The following is a 15,794-nucleotide window of genomic DNA, read 5'->3' on the forward strand; positions in this document are numbered from 1 at the left end:
AAAGCTGAAGTTCTAAACGTTTTTCAACACAAACTGGAGAAACGTAGTCTCACCCTTGTACCCAGTCTAATGAGAACAAATTGCTATTCTTGTCATGTGGAGAGCCATGACTCACACCGGTTCCTACTGTATCATAGAATATTGCAAGCGAGCGAACATGAAAAAGTAAATAGCAGCCAGTACTTTGAATGAAGCCGTCCACACTGACAGCGAGCGTCAACAAATGTCTCTAATTTCAGTGACACTTCGCAGGTGCACCCCACTTCCAAACTGCTGTTGCTGGAAAACTGGACTTCTATTTCTTGTATTATGTTTATGCAAGGACATTTGTAATGGATGCAGAAAGTACAAAAAGAAGAGATGGATGAGAAAAGATTATATTTGAATTCAATAAGTGCCCTCTTCTCTATACCTGAACTCTCTTTATACCTGAACAAAAAAGAGGCTGCTTGACTTCAAAATATTGGCTATTTCCAGCCATGCAGCCTCTTTTTTATTCAAGCTAGGAGCTGCTAGCCACAAAATGGCCACTCTGGAAGTTGATTGGTTCACGTCTTGTACCTCAGCAACACTGTTCGGATCACATCAAGACATTTTCCAAAATCGTAATTCTTAGCATTTGTTTTACCCTGCTTTGTGCACCAGATGGGTGGGGTTTAGCACATCAGGACAATTCAGATGGTGCTGGATACGTTGTCAGTCACAAAGAACAATAATAAAGTGATTTTCAAATGGTTTCTTGTGATTGTCTAAACTTTCTTGCATCCATTGTATTATCTTCTGCAGCAAACCCCATTCATCTGGCACCGGAGTATGCTAAACCGACCATAAAGAGTATGCAAATACCTTGAGGTGCAAATACTGAGTGTGCAGATAATATTTGATCCTAGTCTGGTCCCAAGATATTGTTTAATAAGCACTGTGATATAATGATTATATTTATGTGATTTTCCAGTCCTGAAAACCAGGGGAAGGTTGTTTGCTTTAGCTAGACATTTTCTTGGAATTGGTAATTTTCTGATACATGTTTCAGAGAGAGAAACCATACAGTGCTATAGGGAATCTCTCAGTTGTTTGAATCCAGGAATCTGTTCACAAGAACTACGATCCGTGAAGCAGCTTAATTGCTCTCCAGCGGGTAGCTGTCTGAGGTTTATAGTTTGAAACGTAAATAATATAATGGTCACATAAAATCCAGGGAACACTATATCCAGATATCCACACACATATCCAGAAATTTGTCTAAGAAGAGTGCAATTCTTTAAGTACTTTAAACTATTTTACAATGGGTATTTATGTTGACTTTCTAGTTTGAATCTACACTGAATGTGCAAAATATTAGGGGCCCTTTTTTTCAAGAATTACACTGATGAGGTGAATCCAGGTGTAAACCATTAACCCCTATTGATTTCACTTATTAAATCTATACCAATCACAAAGGAGGAGATGTAGATAAAGAGAAGCAGACGAGTTACAGAAGGATTTTTCAGCTTTGAGACAGTTGAGATGTGGATTGTGTAAAAGGGGTCGCAACTCAATATCAGGAAGATTCACTAATATTTGGTACATAGGCTTATAAATCATCTATACATAAACATAAGGGCCACAGAGAGAAATCAAAAAACATCTCGTTGTTGGTACACAAGAAATCCTCCAACAAGAATTACAATCCCTGATGACACATACTAGCTCTAAGTGTAGCAGCTTCTCTATGGGCATTAGGCAGAGGTTTGTAGTGTAGTTCATGTTACCATGGTGTCTTAAATGTGTAGCTCAATGGGGAGAGCATGGCACTGATACTGCAGGGTTAGAAGTGCGATACCCACTGGGACCAACCATACTGAATAGGTTACACTGAGTGTGTGTTGACATGGGAAATAGAAATGGAAGAGCAACAGCAACCTCTATTGGTTAGACCAGGGCTGTGCTAACTACTTTCTCTCCCTGTGTACATGTGTGTGTGTGTGTGTGTGTGTGTGTGTGTGTGTGTTGGGGGTGTTCGATACCTTCGGATATTTATTGTCCAAATCAATTTCTCAACAATATTACAAAACTTTTCCAACATTGGAATTCTTATTTATTCTCAAACTTTTATATTGCCTCGTTGATTGTGGAGCTTTGCTCACGACTTTGGCCTCTGTGCTGCTGTCGTTATGTTGCTGGGTGTCTTATGTAACCTAATATTGCCCTGTTTAGCTGTAGCTGTTTCTAATTTCTGCTAAATCTCTCCCTGTGGGGTAAATACAATTTGAACTGAATTAGCAGTGCAGTGTGGATTGCAAAAAATGATTGAGTTTTGAATGCATTTTTTAATAGGCCTTCCCATGTGTGTTTGTGAGCGTGTGCGTGTCTGTGTGCCCATGTCTATGTTCACATGTATGTGTGTGTATACATGTGTGTGCATGTGTATGTGTGTGTGCACTTGTGTTGAATGGTCAATCCTCTCTCTTATGTTGTCTGCTAAACATGAAATCAAAGGCAACGTTTATTTCACAAAATTTGACCTTATGTTTAATCATACCTTATGATTAATCTAATCTAATCTAACCTAATCATTGATGATGATAGTACCACTTTTTGAATTACAGTCCGATTTTGGAAGAAAAGTAATCCAAATATCACAGAAAGAGAGAGTTTTTAGTTTTCAGTGAAAACATGTGAGCTCTCCATGGCTAAACCAAAATCCTGACAGAGTAAGAGAGGGAGTAGAAGAAGAAGAAGAGAGAGAGAGTTAAAGGATAAGGCTGGTGTTTTTTAATGCATTTCTTACCGTCAACAAGTCCTATGAAAATAACAAAATCAGCAATGAATTTGTTTTGTTAACAAGTCTCATCCTTGTAGCCGGTGCCCAATGAAGCCATGTCCCAGCAGCCATAGAACTCCATTGTATTACAAAACTATTAAAAACACGTCAAAGAGCCATGCCGTTGCTCTGGGCAACATATTTCATCATCACGATGCACCAGGCCAGCCGACTTTTTCCTCAAACAACTTAATAAGCCGGCCGTAAACACGTTTTCGATCTCAGGAAAGTAGTTCCGTAGCACCGAAAATAGTCCCCGGCGTAATGTTCCCATTTGAATTTGATTTGATAATAACTACAATAGCCTGACTTGTAACAGTTAGCGATTTTTAAAATTGAAACTATGTCTTTGTTAGGAAGTCGGAAAGCAATGGGAGTAGAGCAATGGGAGTAGAGCAAACGCATTGTCATTTTCATTGTTGACGATAAGAAATGTATTTAAAAACACCGGCTGTATCCTTTAAGGTAGGGAGGGAGGAGGGAGATTGAAATTTGGAGATGTAGCGAGATTACTATCTATGAGCACAAATACAAACATGGCACTTTTTTTCGGTTTTACATTATTTTAAAGGGATTTCATAAAGGTTGGAGGAGTAACAGGTGACATGCAGCAAATATCATTGGCTGGATTCAAACCAGTGAAGTCACCAATACATTTTATTCACCTCAGCCCACCAGGACACCTCTCCTGATGCTCTCTCTTTGTCTCGTCCTCCTCTCTGCTCTGTCGCCCACAGGGCCGCTTGACACTGGAGGGCGGAGCACGGCCCAATTCCTGTTATGATTCAGTAAAGCACAGATGGATTTAATTTCATTCACTGGCTATATAAACACAGTGGGAACGTCATTTGCTGCTCAGGCAGCGAAAGCAAACAAAAGCATCAACTGAAAACCAATTTTTGCCCTCAGCGTATATTTTTCCATGCAAGTCCAAGGAAAGATAATGAAGTTATTTTTTTTTTTTTTGAGGAACTGTAAAATATAATTGTGTGTGTGTGTGTGTGTGTGTGTGCATACATTCAAGTGTGTGTGTGTGGCCGCATGTATGTCTGCATGCATGTGTGAGTGCGCTTGAGTGCATCTCATGCGTGGGTGGGAATTGTAATTGCTCGTATATTGTCCGCTGTGTGATTACTGTTTCACTAACGTTTGAACAGGCTGTAAGGTAATAGCTGTAGTTCCTCAGGTGGCCAGCAGGTGCCACTGTGGTACAGAGAGAGAGTGGCAGGGGCTAGGACAGAACGAGAAGGAGGGGTCCTGCATGTCAGAACATTCACACGGGCGACACAGTGCTTATTTTCATTGGTCTGGTCATCACTGTTTGTATCAAAACAGTACAAAATGTCACTGACCAGGTTTTGTACTCCAGTGATATGTTCCAGTGATATTTTTGACTCCTTCTGCTTTCCTCCCAGGCGGGGGACAGGCATTGCAGTCGTGACTGCAGTGGAAAACAATTAAGTGTTGAGGTTATACAATTGGAGTAGGGCTCTCCAAGGCTGGTTCTGCTGTTATAAGCTGTTGAAATCCTCTGTGTGTGTGTGTGTGTGTGTGTGTGTGTGCGTGTGTCTGCATGTATATGTATTCATTCTTGCCTGTTTAAGTGTTCATGCTTGTCTTTGTACTCTAATGACTGACCGTGTGTGTGTGTGTGTGTGTGTGTGTGTGTGTGTGTGTGTTCCCATTACCAGTATTGGGGTTATGGGAAGGAAACCTCCCGTCCCTCAGTTTCAACTTGGCTATAGGGGATCTGCTAATAAGCACCCACACACTCAATACCAGCATTCTTACACACTGTGTGGTGTGTGTAGGTGTGTGTGTGTGTGTGTGTGTGTGTGTGTGTGTGTGTGTGAGAGAGAGAGAGAGAGAGAGAGAAGAGGAAGAAAGAAATGTGCACTTCCATGTGCATTATCTTATTTATCTGTCTTTCTATTTCTGCGTTTTGTGCATATGTCTTTCTGTCTGCATGTATGCACATCAGTGTATGTGTGTGCATGTGTGCCTGTGTGTGCCTGTGTGTGCCTGTGTGTGTCTGTGTGTGTGTGTGTGTGTGTGTGTGTGTGTGTGTGTAAGGGTGTGGAGGGTCAATGATCAGTCCATTGGTGAATCTTTAGTGTGACAGGTATTTTGTTTACCACACACAACAACTCTTCTGAGTTCGTGGGACAACAGAAGGAGAAGTACATAGAATGACAGAGGCAGAGAAAAAGAAAGAGTGGTAAAAGGAGAGAGAGAGAGAGAACAGCAGAGAAAAAAACAGAAAGTAGAGAGGTGGAGATGGGAGAAAGACAGAGGCAAAGAAAAAGAGAGAGAAGACAGAGGAAGGAGAAGGAAGGAGAGAGACAGCAGCTCAGCATGGCCTTGTTTGCTGCTTCATTAATCCTGCCTCAAAGGGTCTGCTCTTTGTTGTGTGTGTTTGTGTGTGTGCATGAACACGCATGTGCATATACAGTATGTAAGTGCATGTTTTTGTATGTTTTGGCAGATGTTTTTGTGTATGTGTGTGTATGTGCATGTTATGCATATGCTTGCAAGGGAAAGAGTCTGTGATCGTGCATACTGTGTGTGTATGTGTGTGCTTGGACACGAGTGTATGTCAGTGTGTATGTGTGTATATACAGGCACAGTTGTGTGTGTGAGTGTGTGTGTGCTGACTCCACAGCTCATTACAGACCACCAGGGAGTCTTGTGGCCTCCAACCAGCGAGGGGGAGGAGGAGAAGACCGTGACCCAGACATGAAGCCAGACACTGGGATACAGAAGACAACTCCACCTGGGCCCCGCTGGGCCTGCAGTCTGCTGGCTGACAGCCTCAATCCTGCATTCGCTCTATGCTTTATGTTTGTGTAGCGATACCTTTGAATGGGGAAGTAATAATAAAGTTAGCATTATAGAGCAATATTGCTGCCGTAGCTTAATTTTCTGATTGACAACCATGCATCTTTAATAGATTTTCAATGTGTTAAAACCAGCAGCAGTAATAGTTTTTGTAATGCTACACTGTTGACTGTGTAGCCCGAATTTCCCCTAGGGGATCAATAAAGTGCATCTTATCTTATCTTAGCCAGACAAATGTGAGCTGAAAAAAGTTGAGCTAACATCAGGACACAACAAAAACAAAACTGATGTTTAGATGTGTTTCGCTGATAATCTGAGTAGGGGTTTCTGGCACAACTTCACCTACTTCCAAGGTGCATGGAGAAGGGAAAAAGGTCTAAAAAGGTAAAAACTCCAGCAACACTTGTAGTATTTCGCTGATAATCTAAAATAATATGCGGCTTGTATGAGGATCTAGGAGCAGGAAAGAGTGTGTGCCTTGCTGCCGTTTCATCCCTAAGCCCTGGATGGGAAAACCAATTGAAACTGACTGTTAGGAAGAAGAAGCATTATTCTCCCATGAGGCTTCCTTTGAGTCTGTAGCTCCTGCATTCATTTTGTGAACCTCTGAGAAATCAGTTCAAGTCAGTTCAATTCAATTAGGAATGCAAAATGGCACTTGTGAAAGCGATCTGTCGTTTACTGGACACATTTTAAAACACGTTAAGTAATTTTTCTAAGTTATCAAGCATAACACATTGTGGTCTTTAGCCTGAGGGGATGATGTTTAAAGCTTCAAGTTTCATTTATATAGCACATTTCATACAGGAAGCATCACAACGTGCTTTACAAAGCAGTGAAAAAGCAGCTCAATATAAAAAAAAAACAAAAAAAAACGTAATAAAAAAGAAAAAAACAGCTGTTTAACCAGATAGGGCCGAGTCAAATGGGGTTGTGAAAAGAAATGTTTTCAATTTGCTTTTACAAGAAACTAGTGTTTGGGGATTTCTTAGGTCACAAGGCAGCCGATTCCATTCGGAGGGAGCATAAAAACTAAAAGCAGCTTCACCTGCTTTTGAATCTATCCGAGGAACAACCAGGAGGGTGCTGTGTGATGATCTAAGGGTGCGTTGTGGTTGGTGTTTGAAAAGCATTTCTTCTATGAAATATGGGGCAAGGCCATTAAAAGCTTTATAAATAAGTAAAAACATTTTAAAATTGATTCTTGTAGGAACTGGGAGCCAGTGACGGGACTTAAGAACAGGTATGATATGGTCAGTTTTTACATGAGCAGCAGTGTTTTGGACTAGCTGAAGGCACCTAATGGTTTTCTTACGTAGACCAGAAAAAAGGCCATTACAATGACAAACGCATGCACAAGTTTCTCAGCATCAGACTGTGAGAGAAAACCTCTTATTTTTGTAATATTTTTGAGACGGTAAAAAGCTGATTTAGTGACTGTGAAAACTGAGGTCAGAGTCAATGATCACCCCAAGATCTCTTACTTGGTCCTTACACTTTAGGGAGAGCATTGAGATAGTCTGCTACTTTTTGACTGTTTGCCTTGGTACCTATAGCTTCAGATTCACCTGGGTTTAGCTGTAAAAAGCTCCGGCAAATCCATGCATGAATATCAGAAATGCAGCTGTGCACCATCAGCATCATTATGGTAATGTGTATTGTGCTTCTGTATCACATGTCCAAGTGGGAGCATATATAGATTGAATAAATGTTGAAGAAGGAGAAAAGTTAAAGAAGGTCTTTCGGTGGTCTAAGGCAGATACCATGTAACTGCGATGTCCTGGGTTTGAATGCAGCCTTGGACCTTTGTCATCCCCCTCTCCCTCCCAGTCTTTCTGTTTCTCTTCACTGTCTAATAAAGACAAAAATGCCCAAAAAAGAATCTTAAAAAAACAGAAGGAGGTCTTTTAAGCCTTGTGACAGCTTAGACAGAGAAGGGGGTGAAACAGTATTTACCAGATGTAGATAAAGATATTTTATACATTCAGTGTAGTGACCATTCAATTGTAGTGTACACATTTCCCCACAGCCTGGGTCTGCATCACAAAAATACAATTACGTCCAATTTCACAATCCTGTCCTCATAGCATCAGTTGGGCAGTATTGAAAAAAAATCCCTATGGGGATCAATAAAGTATCATATTGCATTACATTAAAGCACAGCTGTGAATGCATCCTGGTGGTTACAAAGCACTGGTTTATATACCTACAGTAGTATAGCTGCTGTCTAGAGAGGATGACATGGTCTGAGCTCGTGTACATGCATGTTTATGGAGGTTATGGAGGTAACTGTATGTGTGCGACTGTATGAGGAAGTTGTTTGTCTTAGTACTGTCCTTGGGTGATGTGTAAAAGCATGTGTGTGGGTGAATAAGAGATGCGTCACATAGGTGTGTGTCATCTGTGCATGTCGGCCCTAATCAAATGATTAAAATCATGTAACAGTGGAGAGAAATTCTGACTAAAACGCAGATATTAAATTCTGGATGAAACAAGATTATGGCTGAGAGCTCGCAGATGATGTGACATGGAGAAATAGAGAGCAATGAGGTTTGACTCATATTGAGCCCATTTCTGACCCTGAGCTGCTGCTGGGTATATTTCAGGACTAATCAAATGTGTGCAGCGTTGTCTGAAGGTTTCATTCATATTGAGCCAAAAGACCCCAAAGTGCTCATCATCTCTTCAACCAGAGAGCGAGAGAAAGAGCGCAACATAATAGCTCTCTAAAACCCTCCATTATTCCAGCCGAGACATCTGCTGTTGTAATGAAACCAACAAACAAACATACATAATTCAACCAGCCAGCCGGTTTTGCATTGAGTGGAAATGAGCAAAAAAACAAGAGTCCAATAACTATTGCCAGGGAAAATGATGAAGTACCGCACTTATACCTAAACGGCCTTATTTACACTCATTTGTTAGGGGCAATTCGGGAGGTGAAACACTTTGTGTGTGTGTGTGTGTATGTGTGCATAGTGTAGTACAGCTAGAAACAGTATCTTCTGCAGAGGGGGAAAGTTCTGGTGTCATTTTTTATGACAGCACAAAACATTAGGTTGCAATAAACAGTCTAGCTCAAAATTAGGGCACTAACAGTGGATTAGAGTTATGATGATGTAGCATAGGGCAATAACTCTGGGAATAGGCCTCAAGCACACACACTTACACACAGGTGTGCGTGAAAACAAGCACACATCAACACACGCGCATGAACGCACACACACACACACACACACACACACACACACACACACGCGCACACACACACACAAACTTGAGCACAAATGCAGGCATGAAAGATAAAACACACATTTGCACATACACATTCAATATGCAGGTACTAGCAGGCATGCAGGTAGACACACACACACACACACAAACACGCACGCGCGCACACACCCACACACACACACACACACACACACACACCTTTACTTCTTTTGACTTTCTTACATCACCTCTCCCACAGCTCCACACACCCAGTTCACAGCCTCACTTGTTATCTGCAAACCTATGACTTAACAAGAGAGAGAGAGAGAGAGAGTAGTGCAGAGCAGTGATGAACCAAAAGAGATAGATGAGAAGAAAGAGAGAAAGAGAGAGAGGGAGAGGGGAGAGCGAGAAAGATAAAGAAGTAGAGGAAGGAGAGCAAAAGAAATGAGAGACAGAGGGGAGCAGAGACAGTAGAGAGCAGGAAACAAAAAGCAGACCAAAAGAGCGATAGAGAGATGAGAGGACAGTGAAAAAGAGGGGGAGGAGGGCGAGAGAAAGTGACAATTAGAGAAAAAAGAGAGAGAGAGAGAGATGAATTATGCATCGGTGTGACTAGAGGGCAGGAGGAAACCAATCTGGAGGGGAGGAGATGCCAGACTGATACAAGCTCCACTTATCTCTACAGTGACCTTCTCTACCCCTCCTCCTCCTCCTCCTCCTCTCCAAAAACAACAGGCACGTGGAGTCAGACTGGGAGAGGGAGAGAGAGAGAGAGAGATTGCAAGAAAAAGAGGGAGAGAGGAAGGCTAAGAGTATGTGCGTGTGAATGGGAGAGTAAGGGAGTAAGATGGACAAAAATAGAGGGGGAGAGTATTTGAATAAGACAGACTAAAACATTAAGAGAGAGAGAGAAAAAAATGAATAAGGGATAGGGAGAGGAGATGCTGTAAGGGAGGGAGAGTGACGGGGCTTTTAAGGAGGGGATGAAAGCAAAGGAGAGAGAGAGAGAGAGAGACAGACGAGGGGAGAGAGAGATGGATGAGGAGATGGGAGGGAGAGGAGGAGGAGGAGCACCTTCAGTCCGACTCTAGAGGTGAGAGCAGATGATGGAGTTGATTGTTATCTTTCTTTGGCTTAAGAGAGAGTATCACTCCCTCTGTTCTGACCTGGGCGCACACACACACACACACACACACACACACACACACACACACACACACACACACACACCACAAACAAATGCACACAGAAAAAGAGGTAGCCTGCACACACAGAATCGCAAACAGACACAAAGAAAGAGACCGTCAGACACACTCATACCACACACTGAAAGAAAGACTCCATTGGATAAAATGAAAAATGCATAGTGGTCAGTCTAAAATCAAGGCTGTTTTTTTAGTTCCTGAAGAGTTGACATGTTGGAGATACAAGGTTTTTACCTGACAGCAATATGCATGTTTCCCGCCGCACACACACACATAATACAGTACTAAATACATTTGGTGAGTTTAGAATTATAAAGTTCTATCTGACTTATTTAATCAAAATTGAGTTATCCACCTATTCATGATCTTTGAATGTTACTTTATGCTTGTGTGGTCATATGACTTAAAAAAATAACCTTTTGGGGTTAGATATTTAAAGACTTTACTTCCTCGATTTGATGCATTTCTTGTTGAAAGGATGTTGCGGCGGGACATACTGCAGTGAGGGATCATTCAAAAGTCTAAACCAATGGAATATGAGTCGGGGAGAGAAAGGCAATTCTATTTGATGGGTGGGTGCGGAGGGGCGGGACTGTTCAAAAATGGTGATGGTGGTTAGGCTGATGGTTTTATTGGTTGGAAACTTATATTGCGCCCACTAGTGCAGCATGAAGTCATGAAAGATACTCTGTTTTCCAGCAAGTAAAAGTAATGGGAGTTCATTTTATGGGGACTTTGAAAAGATATAAAGGTACATAACAGTTTTGCCAGTTGCTATGTCAACTCTTTACTGCTCAATATGTCAGACCTGCTCTACAGGTCAGTCAGTCAGTCAGTCAGCTCACTAGTCAGCAAGTCAGTTGACATATGATTCAACCAACCAAATAGACAGACAGCTAAGCAATCAGTCAGCTAACAATCACTTGGCCAGTGAGTCCCTCTCCATGCAAACCGGTCAGTCAGTCAGTCACTTAACCAGCTGGAAAGTCAGTAAGGTAACAAACTAGTCAGGCTGTCAGGTGGCCAGTAGACAGCCAGTCAGTGACTAACACAGAGTACACAGTCAGTCAGCTAAACAGCCAGACACTGTAAATCACTCTGTCAGTAAAGCGGACAGTCAATCAGTCCGTCACCATGTCAGAGAACTAGCCAGTGAGCCAGCCAGCCAGCTACTCAGTCAGCCAACCAGCCAGTCAGTGAGTCAAACAACCAAGATGACAGACAAATAGTCAGCTAACCAGTCAGTTGTTCAGTCAGAGTGTCAGATTTGTCACAACAGAATGCTTCTGAGCGACACAGTAAGAAAGCAATTTGCCCGGTGCCAAACATGTCAACACGCGCCTCTGGAGAATGGATTGAATTTGTCAACGTGTTTGAATGGAATGAGGGAGGATGAGGGAAAAGCAGCCTCATGAAAGACAGTCTTCACAAATCACCATCTCCATTTGACACAAAACAGACAAAAGAGGGAGCAACGCATAATGTAGAAGCACACACACACACACACACACACACACACACACACACACACAAATAAGCGCACACACACACACACACACACATGAACACATAAACAAGTATATGCATGCACACACACACAAAGAAGTACATAAACACAAACAGGCATATGCAAATACAGACATACAGTACAATCAAAGAACGATATAGTACACATACAAACAGACAAACAAGAATGTATACAGACATATACACACATGGGTAAACAGGCAACAAGTATACACACACACACACACACACACAGGTACAGCATGCACACATGCTCACACACATAAGTCTGCATCTAAATCAGATGTGACAGCTGAACAAAAGTTAGTCAGCAGCAAAAACACCAAGGAAAGGAAAATTATTATATGCTTCATACAAATGTTAAGTGTGTGCTTTAAGGTGACAGGCAGACACACATACACACATATAAAGACAAAAACGTGCATACACAGACACACGTATACACACAGACTCACACAGACAGACAAAGGCATGCATATAGAGACACAAACACACACAGAGAAACAGGCTATGACAAGTATTCAAAAGATATAATGACATCCCAACACCCGCGGTGAAAACCCAATTATGTTCTTAATACAAAATGCTCATAGCAGGCTGTTAACTCACACAAACACATCTCTAACCTGTCAAACTCTCTCTAGATGATTTTATGCTCTTTTGGCAGTTTTCAAAAAAGGAGAGGAGGAAATGTTGCCTCATGAGACTTGCCATCAAAACACTTAGCGTGTAGATTGTCACACATGTCCATTATTTAAATAGTTCAGCGAGGTTCCTAGCACTGGCTGGCTCATCCTGTCATTTTTCACATATGGCCTGCCAGTGAGGCCCAGTCACAGGTGCGCTTGTGGACTGCAACAAATGTCGATCTTATCTTCAGCCTTAAAATCGTATTTTTCTGAAAAACAATCCACAGATGGGGTGAGATGAATTCCCTCGTTTTGAGTAGAATTATCTCAGTTTCACTTATTTGAAATTTGGAATTTCTGGAAACAAGTATCTATATCCAGACACAAAACAGAATAATGCAGATCACTTCACTAGTATCAAGAAAATGATTCAAGGAAACTCAGTTGAATTGAAACAAGCTGATTTGCGTGAAATTATGTCACACCTATTTTGTTCTGCGCAGATTTGGTTTCACCTTATGATAACAGCAGACTGGAGTGGTTGGAAAAAGTCTTGGTGTTTGTTTTAATCTCCTTGGACCACCAGATGGGTGGGGTTTGCCCTATTGAGGCAATTCGATAGTGTCAAGTAAGAAGTTAATCAGAGAGAGAAATATAGTAATATAGTAACGTTCGTAACATAACGTTCTGGCACCGATTACATTGTCCAATGTGGCAAACCACACCCATCAGGCACTTTTACGTGACACATAAAAACAAAAAAAAAAAAAGTATTTGCAAATGGTATTTATACCAAGGTCTGAATAACTAAAGGCCAAAGGAAGGACTAAAGTGAGTGCTATAGAGAAAGTGGATCTAACTTCACCCAAAACCTGGTCCCAAAGCACTGCTAAAGAATTGTGTTTGTATGTATTTGTGTGTATCTGTAAGGCAGAACTACTTGATACCTCAGCAAAGTGCTGGCAGTATTGTTTGTGCGTGTGTGTGTGTGTGTGTGTGTGTGAGAGAGAGAGAGAGAGAGGGAGAGAGATTTGCCTTGTATTTCTTTGCCTGTGTGTCTGTATTATATTTCATAGAGCAGAAATAAATCAGGGAGAGACAAGACGGCATGAACACTTTCAGAACTAATCGATGACACAAGGTTTAACTAGTGGAGCACTGTTCTTTCAATTTATGGATGAGGATTCGGGTTTTTATTGGTGTCAGCAGTTTGCAGGCTTGTTAAGTGGACTGTAAACACTTGCTGTGAGTGGGTAAATGATAAAACAGAAGAAATAAAAGTAAAGTACATACATGCCTGATAAAGTGTTTGGACAGTTAAAACTGGGCAAGCTCCCTCTCTCTCTATCTCTTTCTGCCTCTCTCACCCATCTCTAAGTCTCTCTCACTCCTGCTCTATCTTGTTCTCTCTCCCACTCTTGCTGTCTATCTTGTTCTTTTTCTCCCCCTGTCTCTTTCCCTCTGTATTTGCTATCAGTGTTTCCTTCTCTCTTCTTTGCTGTCTTTCTCTCTCTCTCTCTCTTTGGCCTGTCTCTAACAGCTCTCATTATCTTCCCCTTTCGCTCTCCCCCGCTCTGTCTCTCTTTGCTTTGGCTGGAGTCCTATTTGGCCTTCTCTCTCAACTCAGTATCAACAGTCATTGCTCTCTTCTAAAGCTGGAGGAAATCAGCGTCTGGTAAAGCTGCTTCCTTCTAGAGCCTGACACCGATGAGAAAACATGTCGGCACGTTCCAACCCCAACACAAATCACTTCTGTTTGAACTCCAACCAGAACTGGGGGGTATAGGGCACAAAACCAGCTAGAGCTTAAACTGTTCACAACACTTTAACGATAAATTGCTAAAAACAGTATTTTTCTATAATATTTTGGAAATTGAGCCTTGCCTTAACCTAAGCAACTAGAATAGCACTCAGAGAGCTGCTACACCCGCGCTGCTTGCATGTAAATATAATTTAAGGGCCATTAAGGAAGGTGTCACACATGGTAGTCATGTTTTACAAAGTGGAAAGAGGCTGATTGAGTTGTATTGTAGTTGTATATTGTCAATATAGTGCAAGTCTTTACGGTTTTGTAGTGAAAGTCTGTGACTCGTACACACAATAAGATAAAGGTGTGAACTGGAACCGAAAATGGTTCTTTGGAGTGATGCCATAGAGGAACCATCATCATCAAAGAACCCATCAAGATGTTAATTCTTAGTTATTGGATGGTGGGTGATGGCATAAATGTGGAAAATAACCAAGCCCCTGCCATAGTATATATTGTGCAATTGCAAATGAGGCTATATAGGGGCAGATAAACAAAAACACAATGCGGGTGTCTAAGCAAAGGAGTGCAGAAATGGTTCTTTAAAGAACCTCGGTCTGAAAGGTTCTTTGTGGAACCAGAAATGGTTCTTCTATGGCATCACTCCAAAGAACCATTTTTGACCTTTTTTTTTCTGTGTGTAGCCTATATCTAAATCAGATCCATCTCCTGCCAAATGCTTCCTCAGTGGGTACAGTGAGCTCACGCCGCCTTGTTCTGTCCACAGATAAGTTTACGTGATTTCTCTGATCACATGATGTAAACCCAAAATGACTGGATGGCAATTGTAGTCGGAAAAAACGCAATATCCGTATCATATAGTTGTTTTGTCTGTCTAGTCAGCCCACCCCTAGTGTTAAGCCATGAGAGTCTGTCACCATGGCTACAGATATTACTTCCTCATTAGGAGTGGGGGGGTTTTATCAGAAGTCGACACATCAAAGCAACAGGTCAGTAGCCCACACAAAACAACAATGTATAAACAATGATATAACAATCACTACATTGGTCATCCACTACATAGAATCTACCGTCTTAAAAGTTTGTAGATATATATGTTGCTGATATTCATAGAAAACACATCTTTAAATCCTAACCAAGCACATCCAGAAAGTAAGAAACAAGCAGCGACAAGGAACATTATGAGCTTTTTTAGCACGTTCCAGTTTGTGTTTTGTTTACTGCACGGTAAACAAATTCCCAATGCTCTCCGCCTGCACAAACACTCATCAAGTGGCACGCCGCACTGTACAAGCCATCTGGTAATGAGAGAGAGAGAGACAGAAAGACAGACAGAGAGAGAGAGGAAGAGAGGGGAGAGACAGATCGAGACAGAGAGAGAGAGAGATAATGAGGTAGAACGAGAGGCAATGAAGGAGCAGCGAAGAGGAGCGAGACCCAACAAAGGGACGGAGAGCCAGAAGGTGGATGAGAGGTGACAAGAGAGAGGCAGGAAGAAAGAGACAGAAATGCAAATACATGGGCAAACAGAAAAACTGAGAGAAGAGTGTAAAGAGTGAATGTGAGTGTGTGTGAGAGAGAGAAATAAAGAGAAACACTGGCGAGATGAGCAAAGAGAGAGAGAGAGAGAGAGAGAGAGAGGAGGCAAAATTTCATTGTGAGTCACATGCATCAAATGTCCCCAAACAGGATTGACAAAAAGCTCTGCCGCTATTCAAATATTTATTGAGACAGGCAGACAGACAGAAAACAGACACTTGTACATCCACACACACACACACACACACACACACACACACGCACACACG

The sequence above is a fragment of the Centroberyx gerrardi genome, chromosome 24 (genome assembly GCF_048128805.1).
Source record: "Centroberyx gerrardi isolate f3 chromosome 24, fCenGer3.hap1.cur.20231027, whole genome shotgun sequence".
Lineage (NCBI taxonomy): Eukaryota > Metazoa > Chordata > Actinopteri > Beryciformes > Berycidae > Centroberyx > Centroberyx gerrardi.